Consider the following 14711-nt stretch of genomic DNA (forward strand, 5'->3'; position numbering starts at 1 on the left):
CTATCCAGGTTGGTCATAACTTTTCTTCCAAGGAGTAAGCGTCTTTTAATTTCATGGCTGCAGTCACCATCTGCAGTGATTCTGGGGCCCCAAAAAATAAAGTCTGACACCGTTTCCACTGTTTCCCCATCTATTTCCCATGAAGTGATGGGACCAGATGTCATGATCTTCGTTTTCTGAATGTTGAGCTTTAGGCCAACTTTTTCGCTCTCCTCTTTCACTTTCATCAAGAGGCTTTTTAGCTCCTCTTCACTTTCTGCCATAAGAGTGGTGTCATCTGCATATCTGAGGTTATTGATATTTCTCCCGGCAATCTTGATTCCAGCTTGTGTTTCTTCCAGTCCAGCGTTTCTCATGATGTCCTCTGCATAGAAGTTAAATAAGCAGGGTGACAATATACAGCCTTGACATACTCCTTTTCCTATTTGGAACCAGTCTGTTGTTCCATGTCCAGTTCTAACTGTTGCATCCTGACCTGCATACAGATTTCTCAAGAGGCAGGTCAGGTGGTCTGGTATTCCCATCTCTTTCAGAATTTTCCACAGTTTGTTGTGATTCACACAGTCAAAGGCTTTGGCGTAGTCAATAAAGCAGAAGTAGATGTTTTTCTGGAACTCTCTTGCTTTTTCCATGATCCAGCAGATGTTGGCAATTTGATCTCTGGTTCCTCTGCCTTTTCTAAAACCAGCTTGAACATCAGGGAATTCACGGTTCATGTATTGCTGAAGCCTGGCTTGGAGAATGTTGAGCATTACTTTACTAGCATGTGAGATGAGTGCAATTGTGTGGTAGTTTGAGCATTCTTTGGCATTGCCTTTCTTTGGGATTGGAGTGACAACTGACCTTTTCCAGTCCTGTGGCTACTGCTGAGTTTTCCACATTTGCTGGCATATTGAGTGCAGCACTTTCACAGCATCGTCTTTCAGGATTTGAAACAGATCAACTGGAATTCCATCACCTCCACTAGCTTTGTTCATAGTGATGCTTTCTAAGGCCCACTTGACTTCACATTCCAAGATTTCTGGCTCTAGATTAGTGATCACATCATCATGACTATCTGGGTGGTGAAGATCATTTTTGTACAGTTCTTCCATGTATTCTTGCCACCTCTTCTTAATAACTTCTGCTTCTGTTAGGTCCATACCATTTCTGTCCTTTATCGAGCCCATCTTTGCATGAAACGTTCCCTTGGTATCTCTAATTTTCTTGAAGAGATCTCTAGTCTTTCCCATTCTGTTGTTTTCCTCTATTTCTTTACATTGATCGCTGAAGAAGGCTTTCTTATCTCTTCTTGCTATTCTTTGGAACTCTACATTTAGATGCATATAGATGCCTTTTCTCCTTTGCTTTCGCCTCTCTTCTCTTCACAGCTATCTGTAAGGCCTCCCCAGACAGCCATGGCTCACTAAGTGTGGCCGAGAGGAGTTACCCAAGTCCGAGGTCAGTGGCAGCGGCCTACAGTGACAGGCTGCAACGGCGTAGGAACGGCTGAGAGGAGCTACCCCGCATCCGAGGTCAGGGGCGGCCGAGAGGAGACACCCCGTGTCCGAGGTCAGGGGTGGCTGGGAGAAGCCACCTTGCGCCCGAGGCCAGGGGCGGCGACCCTGAGGAGCCACCCCGAGCCCGAGGCTAGGGACAGCAGCTGGAAGGAGCGATCCACGCCCGAGGCCAGGGTCCGCAGCTGGGAGGAGCAACCTGAGGAGCAGTGGCTGCGCAGGCACAGGAGGGCCTAGAGGAGCTATTCCACGTTGAAGGTCAGGAAAGGTGACGGTAAGGAGATATCCCTCATCCAAGGTAATGAGCAGTGGCTGTGCTTTGCTGGAGCAGCCGTGAAGACATACCCCCACGTCCAAGGTAAGAGAAACCCAAATAAGATGGTAGGTGTTGCAAGAGGGCATCAGAGGGCAGACACACTGAAACCATACTCACAGAAAACTAGTCAATCTAATCACACTAGGACCACAGCCTTGTCTAACTCAATGAAACCAAGCCATGCCCACGGGGCAACCGAAGATGGTCAGGAAATGGTGGAGAGGTCTGACAGAACGTGGTCCACTGGAGAAGGGAATGGCAAGCCACTTCAGTATTCTTGCCTTGAGAACCCCATGAACAGTATGAAAAGGCAAAATGATAGGATACCAGAAGAGGAACTCCCCAGGTCATTAGGTGCCCAATATGCTACTGGAGATCAGAGGAGAAATAACTCCAGAAAGAATGAAGGGATGGAGCCAAAGCAAAAACAATACCCAGCTGTGGATGTGACTGGTGATAGAAGCAAGATCCGATGCTGTAAAGAGCAATATTGCATAGGAACCTGGAATGTCAGGTCCATGAATCAAGGCAAATTGGAAGTGGTCAAACAAGAGATGGCAAGGGTGAACGTCGACATTCTAGGAATCAGCAAACTAAAATGGAATGGGTGAATTTACCTCAGATGACCATTATATCTACTACTGCAGGCAGGAATCCCTCAGAAGAAATGGAGTAGCCATCATGGTCAACAAAAGAGTCCGAAATGCAGTACTTGGATGCAATCTCAAAAACGACAGAATGATCTCTGTTCATGTCCAAGGCAAACCATTCAGTATCACAGTAATCCAAGTCTATGCCCCAACCAGTAATGCTGAAGAAGCTGAAGTTGAACAGTTTTATGAAGACCTACACGACCTTTTAGAACTAACACCCAAAAAAGATGTCCTTTTCTATATAGGGGACTGGAATGCAAAAGTAGGAAGTCAAGAAACACCTGGAGTAACAGGCAAATTTGGCCTTGGAATGCAGAATGAAGCAGGGCAAAGACTAATAGAGTTTTGCCAAGAAAATGCACTGGTCATAGCAAACACCCTCTTCCAACAACACAAGAGAAGACTCTACACATGGACATCACCAGATGGTCAACACTGAAATCAGATTGATTATATTCTATGCAGCCAAAGATGGAGAAGCTCTATACAGTCAACAAAAACAAGACCAGGAGCTGACTGTGGCTCAGATCATGAACTCCTTATTACCGAATTCAGGTATCATCTAAATCAAATCCCTTATCATTATACAGTGGAAGTGAGAAATAGATTTAAGGGCCTAGATCTGATAGATAGAGTGCCTGATGAACTATGGACGGAGGTTCATGACATTGTGCAGGAGACAGGGATCAAGACCATCCCCATGGAAAACTGCCATATGATCCCACAATCCCATTACTGGGCATATACCCTGAGGAAACCATAATTGAGAAAGATACATGAATCCCAATGTAATGACAGCACTGTTTACAATAGCTATGACATGGAAGCAACCTAGATGTCCATTGACAGACGACTGGATAAAGAAGCTGTGGTACGTGTATACAATGGACTGTTACTCAGCCATGGAAAGGAATACATCTGAGTCAGTTCTAACGAGGTGGATGAACCTAGAGCCTATTATACAGAGTGAAGTAAGTCAGAAAAACAAATATCACTTATTAATGTGTATATGTGGAATCTAGAAAGATGGTACTGATGATGAACCTATTTTCAGGGCAGCAATGGAGACACAGACACAGAGAACAGATTCGTAGACACAATGGGGGAAGTAGTGGGTGGAACAAATTGAGAGGGTAGCATTGGAACATATACATCACCATATGTAAAATAGATAGTCAGTGGGAATTTGCTGTATGACACAGGAAGCTCAAACCTGGTGCTCTGTCTCAACCTAGACGGGTGGGATGGGGTAGAACGTGGGAGGGAGGTTCAAGAGGAGGGACATATGTATGTCCATGGCTGATTCATATTGATGTATGACAGAAACCAGCACAATATTGTAAAGCAATTATCCTCCAATTAAAAATAAATTTAATAAAAAAAGAAAAAATAAAATAATTCATTTGCTTGTCATATACATATGACAGAAATTTGAGCATAAAATAACTTCACATGAATGATTTTTAGAGACATCCCTGGCAGTCCAGTGGTTAAGACTTTGCCTTCCAAAGCAGAGATTGTGGGTTCCATCCTTAATCATGGAGCTGTGTGTGTGTGCTATGTTGCTTCAGTCATGTCCAACTCTTTGCAACCCCATGGACTGTAGCCTGCCAGGCTCCTCTGCCCATGGGATTCTCCAAGCAAGAATGTGGGTTGCCAATCCCACATGTCTCAGGGCCAAAAAACCAAAACAAAACACAAAAGAGAAGCAAATATTGTAACAGATGCATTAAAGACTTAAAAATGGTCCACATTAAAAAATCTTTAAAAAGAGATTTTTAAATTCATAAAAATGAGAGTTAAATATTTATTAATAATATGCACCCAAGTCTTAGTGCATGTTTTGTAAAGAATAAAATATGTTTTCTGTCATTAACAAGTAGATTTTAAATACTTTTGGAAACTTAAAGCATAATGAAAAAATAACCAAAGGACAATAACAGAATCAAATTACATAGATGAACTAATTATCCTTTTTTTTTTTTTTTTGAGGAATGATGACCATTTTTGAGGAAAGTGATATTAGATCACGTTTTTTTAAAAACATTGATATAGAGAATTATGTGTAGGAAATTTATGGGGCAGCTATCTTGGGAACAACACTTATGAAGGAATGAGGAAAGAAGAGCAGGAAAAGAGTAGGGGGAGAGATGAATTTGAGGTGCATTTGTGCCAGATAACTCATCCCCCTCCATGGGGAACTCTGACACTGGGCCAGCCCTTCAGAGATGTTCCTGATTAAGGTCATGAGGCTAGTTCTTTGTTCCCTGTATCAGCCAATACTGGATGTGAACTGCCTCCAAGAAGAGGGTGTAGACATGAGTAAAGCAGCTCTCTTTGCTTGAGGACAGCTCTCAAGGAAGTCCTCAACTTTAAGGCACCAGCAACTGATGCTCAAGGCAGTTGAGGGAATGAGGTCTTCAGTTCTGCAGGGTGGAGTTTGAACAGAGAATCATGTTTATTGTAAAAGCACCAGTCTTCATAAACACTCTCAGTGGTTCCCTCAACCTAACTTTCGGGCCACTTCTGACATAAACCCATCCTACATCAAGACTCATCCCCTGACACTCTGACTAAAGTCTCCTCCCTGAGCTAAATTGGTTTATCCTTTCCCTTTTCAGTAGTTGAAGTTTTGCTGTTGTTTTTGTTCAGTCACTCAGTTGTGTCTGACTCTTTGAGCAAACAGTTTGCTCAAACTCATGTCCTTTGAGCCTGTGATGATATCCAACCGTTTCATTCTCTGTTATCCCCTTCTCCTCCTTCCCTCAGTCTTTGCCAGCATCAGGGTCTTTTCCAATGAATCAGCTCTTCCCATCAGGTGGCCAAAGCATTGGAACTTTAGCTTCAGCATCAGTTCTTCCAGAATGAATATTCAGGGTTGATTTCCTTTAGGATGGACTACCACCTCATGCAAAGAGTTGACTCATTGGAAAAGACTCTGATGCTGGGAGGGATTGGGGGCAGGAGGAGAAGGGGAGGACAGAGGATGAGATGGCTGGATGGCATCACTGACTCAATGGATGTGAGTCTGAGTGAACTCCGGGAGTTGGTGATGGACAGGGAGGCCTGGTGTGCTGCAATTCATGGGGTTGCAAAGAGTTGGACACGACTGAGCGACTGAACTGAACTGAACTGAACTCATCCTTACATTTCAGTTTCACACTTCCTTACAGAAGACTTCCTGGCTTCTTTAACTAAATAGAATCCTTCTGTTATATGCCTCATATCATTTCCTTTTATTTGTAATTACTGAAGTTATTATTTTATATGTATTTGTGTGAATGTTTTATTAATGGCAGTTTTGTCAATCTCTCCAACTATACTGTAGAGGTACTAGAGAGTAAGGGCTGTGTCCGTATTTTTATTTTTCTTATATCACTTAGGACAGTGACTGAAATATATTTAACATAGTACCTTAAATAATGGGGCCCAAATGACTCAGTGGTAAAGAATTTGCCTGCTAAAACAGGAGACAAAGGAGACTTGAGTTCAATGCCTAGGCTGGAAAATCCCTTAGAGGAGGGCATGGCAACCCACTCCAGTATTCTTGCTTGGAAAACCTCATGGCCAGAGAAGCATGGAAAACCATGCTTTCCATTGTAGCATGGAAAACCTCATGCTACAATTCCTGAGGTCGCAAAGAGTCAGACACAACTGAGAGACTCAGTAGGCATCAGTCAGGTAGAGCTAAGTTGGCTAGGTAAAGTCTTCTGGGAACATGCCTCAGATCTCTCATGCTAACTTTTTTCTCCTTTAACCATTTGCCTGAAGTCTCCTTGCCTGTTTTTTCTTCTCGGTGCTTGGTCAACTCACTAGTTTACAACAAACTGAAGTACTATCATTCTTACGAAATGTCTAAGATGGGCTTCTCAAATTTCAATGTGCATGTAAATCACAAGATCTGGGCATCTGCTAAAATGTAGATTCTGGTGCAATAGGTTTGGAGTAGAGTCTGAGTCTCTGAATTTCTAACAAAGCAACCATGTTGGTGGTCACTGAAGAGTTTCATCTTATCTGTGCTTTAGCAGTCCCTTTATCTACAGAATCTCTTATTTTTGTATAACTTCTACTTTTATGGTGCTAAGTCACCTCAGTCATGTCCAACTCTTTGTAACCTATGGACTGTAGCCTGCTAGGCTCCTCTGTCCATAGAATTTTCCAGGCAAGAATACTGGAGTGGCTCACATTTCCTTCTCCAGGGGATCTTCATGACCCAAGGATTGAACCCGTGTCTCTTATATCTCTTGCATTGGCAGGCCAACTTTTTACCAGTAGGGACAAGTGGGAAGCCCCTCACTTTTGTAGCATGCTATTATTTGGTATTAATAGAAATTGATTCATTAGATCATGTGCTCCTTTACATTATAGTAATTGCACCTGACGTATTACTATATTTCTCACAGTACTTAACATAGTGCTGGTGTATATTATGAACCCTGTATATATCTGTAGGTTGATTTGCCAGATGGTTCTAACACATTTTTCAAGCTTAGCATCTGGGTTTTCAGAGTTTTGCAGTATCCTGACCCTGAATGAGAACCACTGGTAAGAGAGTCAATTTCTAGGCTGGTTGATAAGAAGTCTGGGGTCCCCGAGGAGGAGAAAGGGATCTGGGGTTCTCAAGGAGGAGGAAAGGACAAACTTTTTTTTCCCCCTATGTTCCTTAGCTTTAGTCACATAAAACATTTTTTTTCTTTAAGCCAGGAACTGATGATTACACAACAAACAACTCAGTTTAAACTCTGTACTAAGGATTATATATCAACAATGTATCCTGCCTGAGGACAGTTTCTCCTTCCTGAAAACCTTCTGGCTAATCCTGTTATCTTAAAATGTAAATTATGGGAGTGGGTCTAGTAAAATCTTTACAACCTTGAGACATTCTTTTGATTTATTGTAATGACTAATTTTAAAAAGTATATAACTCCCTTGCTTAGACTAGCAAGGGGAGCACTCTTCATCCCCTTCTGATGTCTATGTCAGAAGCGTTCTCTGTCCTTTTTCACTTTAATAAACCTCTGCCTCACAAAAGCTCTTGAATGATCAAGAGCTTTGGGTCCCTGGTCCCAAAGCTACATCTTCGGAGATCGTGAATCTGACACGTGGTGTTTTCTGAGTGGCAGTAATGCTGTCCTGGTTCTGCTTCTCCCTGGCACAAAATAGCAAAAAGTTCTACATCACTACTGAGGAATTTTGCAATACTTCTGTGGATGTCTTGTCACATTAGGTCAGCAAAAGATGCCATCTCTACTAATGCTCAAGGGCACAGAAAATTTAAAAAACAAACAAAAAAACTTGTACCTAAAACTCAGATGTTCTTAACTTCCCCTATTATAAACCCAGCTTCTCCATTTCTTCTAGCTTTTAAAGATCAGTGAGATAAGGCATCCAGTGATACCTGTCAGTAGCACTTCCCTGTTCTTTTTGAGACACAAGCACATTATTTCTGAAGAGCATCAGTGGAGGAACAGTTTCAAGTCTATTTCGCGGTAGTGCTTGACACTAACATTTGATTGATAGCTATAAGCAAGTGGCTATTCTAATTTTCTTACTCTGATTAATTCCATCTCCCCATTTAAATCCCTATTTACCATCCATATACTCTTATTATTTTATTGCCTTACTCTGGATAAAAATGCAGACTAGGAACTATAGCTCTTTCCTTGACTGATTTTAAATAAATTAATCAAAATGGGTAATTGCAAAATCTATAAATTGTATGTGCTGGGGATAAGCATGTTGAAACTTCTCATTAGATGATTGCAAGTTGTGAGTTTGTTGCTGAAGCTAGGTTCATTAGTGACGCAGAGCATCGTATCTGATTGGTTGGGACCACTGTCCAAGTGGATGCTTTGCTTTTGTGATCATTATAATTTTGTATTTATTGGTAAAAAGCTATTGGTATGCAAACTGAAAGAAATCTAAAGATATTTTTCAGTGTGCTTCAAGTTCTTTGTGAAGCCAGGAGAGTTAATACTAAATATTTGATGAGGTACAATTATTTGAAAGAACTCTAATAAGCCCTTTTAGTCAAAGACTACAGAATTGTGATGAGTATTTCTTGTTACTGGTTGACAGCATATGTATACTCATAAATTGGTTATTTTGTTGGAAACTTGAGTAGCAAGCCTAGCTGTGCATACTGATGTTATTATACAAATCAAATATGTTTAAAGAGACTAGGTTAGCAGAGTCTCAATTTTAAAAGGGCATGGTTGACTTTTTCTCTTGGTCTTAATTTCTGTATCTCTTTATAATTGATTAATGTTCATTGGTAGAGCAAGTATGAATAATTTATGATTCACATAGCTGCTGGCTTATTAATTGTTTAATTTCAGAGAAAGTAACTATATATTAAGGAAATTCAAGTTGTCACTCTGAGCAGCCAAATGAATTTATACACTTTGTTACTGCATAGTCAAGAAATAGTGTTTCAGACATGCACTCTGTATTTCTTATGGTGCTTAAAAATAAGAATATTAATGAAATGTTAAAGAGATTTTTAAAAGTAGAACAGAGCAAATGACTTGGCATGGCTGAGAACTGTGTGCTCTGGGGTTTCCCCCAACACCCCTTTAAACATTTCACTCTGCTTCAGTGATTCTATGTAATGTGCCAACCATAAAATGAAGTTAATTAATGAATGATGCTTATTCTTTAGGAGAAAACATAATTAAATATAGAAAAGAAAGTTGTAATTAGCTTTCGATATGTTAGAATTTCTTTGGAATTTGGGCAAATTGATTTTAATCTTTAGAAATTAAGATAAAAGACATATAATATGTGATAAATTTGCTTCCTTTAGCAGCATGCCTAGAAAGACATTGCTGTCTTGGAAAAATGCATATTATTTGCATCATGACTATTAATAAGTACATTAGTCTCTACATTTATTGCTGAAAACCAAAGGCTGATCTAAATTATATTTAAAATAAATGTTGACAATCTTCATTTGTTTAGTAGAATATTTTCAAATAAATCTAAAAGGTGAAATCATTTTTAAAATGGCTTTCAAAGAAATTGAAGAATACACACTTGAAACTTTCACCTTCCTAGAACACAACTTCTAGGATTATATTTTGAAAGACAGGATTTTGAGAACTGGTCCATAGATTGATTACGTCCATCTTTAAAATATTTTGGCTGTGTGACAAAAGTCAGTTTCACATTAGGGACTGGGGGCAATACTTTTGCTGAAGACGAAATGTGTTTGGTATGGGAGGGGAAGAAATAAAATGCTTTTAATGATTTATCCTTTTCCTAGTCTCTTTCATTCATTTAGGCCAAATTCTTTTACAGCATTTGATAAGCTGCTATAGAAACCACATTGCTGAGCTGTGGAAGGGAGCCTGAGTTTAATTTTGGTACTTTGGTAAATATCCCTTTTTTTTCCTTCAGATTTTTCATGTTGTTTCATGCTATTCCTTTAGAGATCTGGGGACAAAGAGGACTAGAAATGCTACATAATCTTATAAAATTAAAGGAGAAAGAACAAACTAATATGTATATATTGAGAAAAGAGGGATGGATAGCATATTAGTTATCTTCGTTATGCATAAACAGGTCTCACATTTCCTGGTAGAGGGTGAGCTCCTTAAGGGCACAATGGCCCATGTTTAATTTAGCTTTGTATAATATAGTTTTTGCATGAATAAAATATGGTTGTGGGCTGACATTCACTTAGACATCCACAGTGTTATATCTAAATCATTTCTCTTTCACCTTGTTATGCCCAAGTCACGAAATCTCCCAATGACCACCAGGGAGCCGATATCTGATGCAAAAGCAAGAGAGTTTTTATTACCAAGCTCGAGCTGGGGCTCCCACCATTACCGATGCAGCGGCTAAGGAGAGGAACCCCAAACTCTGGGTTACATTGCTTATATAAGGTATTCTCGCCCGAAAAATGGGTTTCCGGGTTGGGAGACGTCTAATTGGTTATCTTCTGTGGAAGGGTTAGGTGTTGGGTTCTGATTGGTTTTCACTTCCCGGGCTGGCCACGGGTTCTGATTAGTTCCCATTTCCCAGGCTTAATTCGAATTTCCTGGGCAGGTTATAAGTCCTGAACGTAAAGCCAGGAGATCCTGATCTGGGATCTAATTGGCTCGCAGGTGGTGGGGTGAGGTCAGGGGATTTCCAAAGACTCTTTCCTCAGAACTCTAAAATGGAGTCTTCTTTAACAAAATGGGGTGGCTTAGGTTCTTCAACCTAATATTAGAGTCCCTACCTCTTGCTTTGCTCTTTTATATTATGGAATAACCTCAACTTAATGCACGCCAACTTCCTCCTATACACATTAAGTTAAAAAGGCATTCCTCTTTTGCTCAAAGCTAAACTTTACATTGGGGCAGTTGATTTTTTTCTTCCGAGTATTGCTCTATTGTTTATTTTCTCTCGAAGAAGAAGAAGAACTTTTCTCTCTCATGTGGCTACTTCTCAGCATAATAACAAGCTCACAGTTCAGCCACAATGAAACAATCAAGTGAAGAAATTAATAAAGCAACCTACTCTGAACAGGCATCCAACTTCATCTCTCTTCTCACTGGATCATCTGTGATATTAACCAATACAATATTGTAAAGTAATTAGCCTCCAATTAAAATAAATAAATTTATATTTAAAAAACGTCACTACTCCATCACCAGTCACCATTTCTCCTCTTCACATTTGTTTCTCCATGGTTTGCAAACTGATTTTACTTTCAGTGATATTCTGACAAAGGTCACCCTTGATTTCTAGATTCTTAGATCCAGCTGTGACTCCTCTAACCTTTTATTTCTGTATCTCTGACTGATCTCAGCATTTGAGTCTCTCTTTTTAAATTAAAAAAAGCTCAAACAAATTTTCTTTTTCCCTTTCTTAAAGTCAAGTGTATACTTTATTTGGCTGCTGTAGAACTCTTTTTTTTATTATTGATTGTCTGTAAATATGCTTTCTTCATTTTCTCATTGATTTGATTTTCTCATCTATTTCAAATTCTAATTTATTTTTATTGGTATGGATTGCAAATTCCTTGGTCCATGTAGATACTGTCGACTAAAAAAAAGATGTACAACTTGAGAGCTGTGAATTAAGTTTTATTTGGGGGCAAAATGAGGACTGCAGTCCAGGAGGAAGCACTTCAGATAGCTCTGAGAGACTGCTCCAAAGCTGCAGTGGGGAAAGTCAATATATAAGGTTTTGGTGAAGGTGGAATTTAATACCATTAAACATTCATTTTACAAAAAGTTTGTTGCTAGTCACCAGGACCTGATGTCACCATGAAGGGATTTAGTGCTTTTCTAGATATGAGGAGATGAGTCTGAGTGAACTCCGGGAGTTGGTGATGGACAGGGAGGCCTGGCGTGCTGCAATTCATGGGGTCGCAAAGAGTTGGACACGACTGAGCGACTGAGCTGAACTGAACTGAAGGATTGGGATCATATAATCTGTTCCTAAAGCATCTATCTAAAGACCTGTCCCACCAGATTGCCTGGAGCACAGAGTGCCTTATTCCATGCTGAACTCCCTCAGGAGGGGTTGAAGGTCAATAGCAAGGTCAGTGCACGGTTTAGTGTCCACAGAGGCAGATGGCAAATGCCCTTGTTTTTAGTCATCAGCAACCATCTTAGCAATTGCCAATTTGTAGTTGACAATACAGATTTTCCCTCAGAGAACTAGCCATTGGGTTTGTTTAGTTTCTCTATTTTTTAAAAAAATATTTCTTTAATGTTTGTTTATATTTTATAGTTTTTTATTTCCTTAATTTTCTTTGATTTATATTTTTAAAAAACTTTCAAGCTGTGAACACAAGTCATTAATGTTCAGCCTTTTTTCCTTTATGTATTTCTTTTCCAATACTATTATTTAAGCTTGTACATTTCCATCTAAATAATAATTGAGCTTCCTCTATTTGCTATGATGATTAACTTCATTGTTCTCTTTCTTAAAATTTCTTTTGCTGTCTTTGTTCATTCCAGATAATTTTTTCAGATTTATTTTCCAGTTAACTAACTTTTACTTTAGTTCCTTCTAATAGACTGTTTAATCCATTAACCAAAATTTTTTATTAACATAACTTCATATTTTAATTTTGATAAACAGAACAGTTTCTTTCAAATATGTTTGTTCTTTTATATAAAGCTTGAGATATTTATGCTTTAACCACTTTAAAGATTTTTTACTTTATACAATATACATCATACTGTTCTATTTTCTATAAATTCCTAGAGTCTAATTCTACTGTCCATTGCATCTGATAACTATTATTCATTGTTGAGAGTTTCCTATTGCTTTTCTATTTTACCTTGCTTATTTTCAGTTGGGTTTTGTGTATATGTGTGGTCATCCAGAGGATGTATTTCTATGGCATAAGCTTGTTTTGTTTTTCTCATATATCCCAGAGGGCTGAGTAACGTGTATGGGAATTCCCATTCTACACTATTTATATAAATTTAAATCCCAAGATCATTTAAGGTATATGCTTCTGGTTAGAATTATTAAGATCTAGTTTCTTCATGATACTGCTGTGCTATTGGTCAATTCTTTTCTAGATTACTGCTTCACCAAGGATGAGTTATACTCAGAGTCTAAACTTAATATATCCCAATTCCCTATCTGCCAAGATCTTAAGTTTCTTTTTTTTTCCTTTTACCATGTGGCCACTATATTTAAATGCCAACATTATTATACTAACAAGTGTCCCTGTAACCTGTGGACAGAGTAAGAAGTCATATACTAAATGAGCTTTTAGAAACTTTTTTAGCCAGATATGTTGATGTGTTTATTGTTGATCTTTTTATTATAATTTTAAAGAATTGAAATATAATTGACATACAAAAATGCTTCAGCCCAATGATTCAATGTTTGTATATATTGTGAAATTATCACCACTATAAGTCTAATTAATATCCATTATCATATGTAGTTACATAATTCTGTTTCTAGTAATGAGAATTTTTAAGATCTACTCTCTTAGCAACTTTTAACTATGTAATACAGTGTTGTTGACTGTGACCCTCTGGACTGCAGCCTACCAGGCTCCTCTGTCCATGGGATTCTCCAGGCAAGAATGGGTTGTCATTTCCTCCTCTAGGGGATCTTCCCAACCCATGGATCAAACTGGCATCTCTTGTACCTCCTATGTTGGCAGGAAGATTCTTCACCACTGAGCCACCTGGGAAGGCCCAGGACTTATTTATTTTTATAACAGGAAGTTTGTACCTTCACCAGTTTAGCTCACCTTGGACTCCCAGCCTCTAGCAATCATCAATCTCTTCTGTTCTGTGTATCTAAGAGCTTTTTTCCCTTATATTTCACATATAAGTGAATCATATAATATTTGTCATTCTCTGCCTCTCTGCCTGACTTATTTCACTTAGCATAAAGCCCTCAAGTTTCATCCATGTTGTCACAAATGGCAGTAAATGAACTGGTTTTTATGTCACAATTTTACCTGGAGGTCTCACTCTTTACTTACATAGTGTTATGAAAACAACATCTATTGTTAGCTTATCTGGTCATCCAAATGAGCATCAGGTATGATAATTTGCTACATGTCTAATTATTGGAGGTACAAACACAAATTTGAAAGCCATAGTACAAACTGCTGAAGGGGCATTGACTTTATAAGAGATCCTTAAGCTTTCTTACTTGACAAAACTCCTTTATACTTTATCTTTCAGCCATATGTATTGCTGCTCATACAGGTGACATTGCATTTATAATTGGGTAGTATACTAGTCTGATAATTGTCCTGAGGCAGAAGATGGATGGGCTCCAGGCTAAGAAGCCAGAGTTTGTTCCCTGTGGACAGAAACTTGATAATAGCAGAAACTCCATAAATGCAGGGGCTAGGGAGAAGAAAATGGCAACCCACTCCAGTATTCTTGCCTAGAGAATCCCAGGGATGGGGGAGCCTGGTGGCCTGCCATCTATGGGGTCGCACAGAGTTGGACACGACTGAAGTGGCTTAGCAGCAGCAGCAGGCCCTGTGCAGATAAAAGATGATATAGTCCTTATTCTTGAAGTCAAGGTGACCTCCCAATGGACTACGCATGCACAGAAAGGCTTCTTGGAGGTCAAAAAGGCACAGGGTGTTGTCTCATAGTAAATGATGTCAACTACCCATAAGCCTCTTCACTAAAATCCATCTTGGCTAAGAGATGAGTACGCACAGATGGGCAGTTCCTGATATACCAAATATGGACTCAGAACCAGGCAAATGAAAATGGCCAAGGGAAACCCAGAAGTAATGTCCCATAAAAG

The sequence above is a fragment of the Oryx dammah genome, unplaced genomic scaffold, assembly GCF_014754425.2.
Source record: "Oryx dammah isolate SB20612 unplaced genomic scaffold, SCBI_Odam_1.1 HiC_scaffold_19, whole genome shotgun sequence".
NCBI classification, from domain to species: Eukaryota; Metazoa; Chordata; class Mammalia; order Artiodactyla; family Bovidae; genus Oryx; species Oryx dammah.